Genomic DNA, 4,104 nt, shown 5'->3' with positions numbered 1-4,104 from the left:
TTTGTTTTTTATAAGAGGATTATTAAAATTATTGTGAAAAAAGTAAAATTTATAGATATTATAAAAATAATTCAGTTAGAGATGCTATAATTTTTAATAGATTTTATAAAAGTGAATTGATGAAGTTTTATCTCTTAAGCATGTGAAAAATTATGCATGGAAGGTATTAATTGGTTGTAGCGTTGTGGCGAAATTAACCTCTCTTAAAAGAGAATAGAGACATAAGTAATTAAGAGATTTTTTTAAGAATTTTAAACATATATCTATTGATAATTTAAAATTTTATGAAGCTTTAATTATTGAGGCTTAATAAATTATACATTAATAAATGCCATTCATCATCTTTTTTAATGAAAATTTATAATAAATTCAAACTCAATGTTAGTGTCTTATAAGTATATAAATTACAATATAGATTTTAATCTATTCTATCAGCTAATTGTTTACTTTTTAATTTTCTTTACTTAATTAAAAAAATAAAATTATACTTCTAATTATATTAATTTAGTTATTTAATATTTTACTAAAATTGTAACTTCTAGAAATTATAATAACTTTGAAATAAATATAATAATAGCATAAATTAAATTATTCAAAAACTAAAAAAATTGGCAATTAAGTAGTGTGTTATCAAATTCTTAATGGAACTATGTACTTCTTCAACAATAAAAAATATTTATGCATTATTATAGTAACCAGCATGAAGATATTTTAAATTTTTAAAAATTAAATTCTTATGTCAAGTTTAAATAATTATTCTAATTAAAGAATCCTTAAATACGCGTTAATATATCACTGTTTATTTTTGCTAAAAGTGGTTGAAAGCTATATTCATGAAAAATCAAAAGCTGCTCTAGGCAAAGAAAGATTGATTATTATATGGGGGGACCAATGTGAAATGGCATGTTACAAAAGTTGCAAGGCAAGCCTATGAATTAATAGATATTAAATACGGTTTGATTTCTTGGAATATCATGCAAAAAGTACTACAATTCATTCTCGATGGAAAAACTAATGCATCTTTTTGTATTTTGTTTGTATCTTGGGAGAAATTTATTATGTCGGCTGGACGCCACCTCCTACGTACCGAGCTGTAGTACAAGCAATACGAGGCCGTCGTTACCGAGGCCAGTACTGAGCCGCGGTATAGAAAGGGACAGGACACATTTTTATTAATCTCCGGATGCATTCGCGCATCCCAACAGAAATTTTTTCTCGTATTCTTGGACCAATGATACTAATGGAAGTTGATTGAGAAGAGTGACGAGATGCAGCCATTTTGTTATCGTTTTTTGAAGTTTAGATCTATCAATTAAGATATTTTGAAGTTTAAAATTTGCTATTAAATGTTTATGAATTATAATTTAATAAAGAAGAAATGTGCGAGAGCTGTCAATATAAACTTGTAAAGATTGTAGACAGCCAACTAACAAGTATGATGAAAATAATAGATAAGATCTCATATAGTTGCAACTGTCTCTGATTACGTATATTAAATAGAATTATGACTGCTAACAAATTTAGAGGATATTGTTAATTCGCGGCAAGGGGCCACTAGCTTCTTCATGTTTGATTTTTGTCACGTGATTGTATCAGAAATATACAGGAAGATTGCTGTATGAGGTTCAGCAAAATAGTCTCTCACTATGCTCTGAGTAAAGCCTGGTAATAGGTTGTTATTGAATGAAGAGATCGAATAGTTTTCACTCGCTTCGGTCTTTTGTATATTATCACAACCTCATTCAGAAGGAAGAGAGCTCTACTGCTATAGTTCTTCTCCTTCACCAATCTCGCCATTTTCTTCCCACTGGTTCCCCTTTATTTTATACATTACATAGCGTAATTAAAAAAAAACTCCAATCTTCTCAACTAATGTCATTTTACATTTGTATTTACTACAACTAACTTACTGGCTATGACAATAATGGATGAATAATTATGAACGTGTAACTCACCCAAGGCTAAATCATGATATAAGGAATATCACAACAACACAATAGTCAGCTTTAGTAGAGTCTCTTCTTTTCGCTTCTATTCCTTGCTAAGCCTTTGCGGGAGGAAGCTGATACTAAGACATTGGGTTTTTTTGGCCTTAGGCTCTACTGGTGAAGGTTGCATTTATCCTCCACTTGTTTTGAGGGATCCATAAGTGAAGTTATTGGGATCTATGAGATGGGACCTTTTAGGTTTAGGAGTACACTTTGGACACTGTCGGGGAAACACTATGCCTTACTTAGAAGATTCACAAGATCTTAATTTAAACCCCTTTTAAAGTGATAATTAGATCATTGTATTGTTTAGTTAAATCTTGGAATTTAGGTGCTATGGAGCTACAGCTCTTACTCCATATTAATGATTACTCAGTCTCTCTATGAGTTGGATAATATGCCTAGATGATGATAATGAGTCTACAACTGGGTCTTTAGTACTATAGATTGGTGATTGGTTCTAATGAATCTCTCATAAAAAAATTACTCCAATTTATAAAAGTTCAAACATAATCATGTGAGGGATTGATATAACAATTGAATGCCGCCCCAAAGAATTTATAATAATTCTCGAAGAGAAGGGCATCAAACTTTCTCTGTTTTGGTTTCTTTCTAAGACGTAGAGCTTACAATATAGTTTATCAGGATTAATAAGAACTATGCTAACTCTCATGAATGTTGTCCTTTCAAAGCCGATGTCCCATGACTTTGCCAAAGGGAAAGAGTCTGTAAGGGGCTACCATAAGTGTATAAAGATGTAAATAGAGATTTCTTGAAAACTTCTTATGATTCTATATATATGAAGCCTTTGGAATGAGAGGTAGTTTTGATGAGATATCTTAAGGTTTCATTTGGGCGCTTTCTATAACTTTTAAAGTAATTTTTCATACAAAATTTTTTAAACTAAAAGTTTCTGTAATCAAAAAATTGAGCTTTAGAAAGATAACTTAAAGCGGTTCCAAAGAAAACCTTAATCACATAAATCATATTTATAACCTAAAACCAACTTATTAATTTTTAGCTATAATTTTTTTTTTCCAAAAGTGCGTCTAAACAATAGTTCAAACTTTAAATATTTTAATCAAAGCTTAACTTCCTTAAAGAATTATGATCATTATTTGTGTCCATTACGCATTTTAATTATAATTATTATTAATCGATTTAATTTGCAAAAGATTTTAAGTAGCTTATAAAATTATAATTGTGAAAATGTTAATTACAATATTTTTTGTCACATTTAAAATAAAGAATACATTATACTTGATTCTTATATTTAAGAAAAAACTTTGAGAATACAGATACTGTGAATTCCTAAGTGGACGGTAAAAGTTGAAAAAAAATATTTGAAAGATTGACAAATTAAACAGCCAAAGAAAGTAATCTAACAAAGACATACTTCAGACAATAATGGTACAATTAGGCTCAGGAACTCAGTAGAACTTAAACAATAAGAACAATGAAACTGTCGCTACTTCAGAAGTCAATAAATCTCAGGCTTTTTTTAAAGGCCTATCAAGGTGTAAAGAAAGCAAGGCTAGCTGGAAACAGTTAGCACATATAAGATGAACGTTAGACTAATTTAGAATCAATTCCACAATGGGAGCAAATTAAATATTTAGCTTCAAGAAATCTCATATATGATGGCCAATTACTGATATATTATTTTACATATTATTAAACTAAGTAATATAATTACAATGTAAGAAAAAATAAATTCTGATTTGTTGCTGAAATTCTAGTCCCGATGCATTTTACATATGTGCATGTATGTTTGATATTAATTATTTTGTTCTTCCTTTTTTTATCCTTTATAATGTATGAGTCTCAGGCTCGTTTGGGACAGCTTTCTGAAGTCAATTTTTTTAGTAACAAATTTTTTTTTAAAAAAAATTGTTTATCTAGAAAGTATGTTATATTATTAGTAGTAAGAAGCCTCCCCAAACGAATGGCCCAAAGTGTCTAACATTTTCTTACGCAGTCAGTTCACTGTATGACTAATTTCTGTGCAGACCCGGAGCGGTTCTCTCCTATCCCGATTAAGGCAATTGGTACTGAGCGCGAGATCCGAGCGCGGATACCGAGCACGATACATATTTTTTTTTTTTTTTTTTTTGAA

Source organism: Dendrobium catenatum, unplaced genomic scaffold (genome assembly GCF_001605985.2).
Source record: "Dendrobium catenatum unplaced genomic scaffold, ASM160598v2 fragScaff_scaffold_898, whole genome shotgun sequence".
In the NCBI taxonomy this organism is placed as follows: domain Eukaryota; kingdom Viridiplantae; phylum Streptophyta; class Magnoliopsida; order Asparagales; family Orchidaceae; genus Dendrobium; species Dendrobium catenatum.
Note: the sequence above shows the minus strand (reverse complement) of the source record.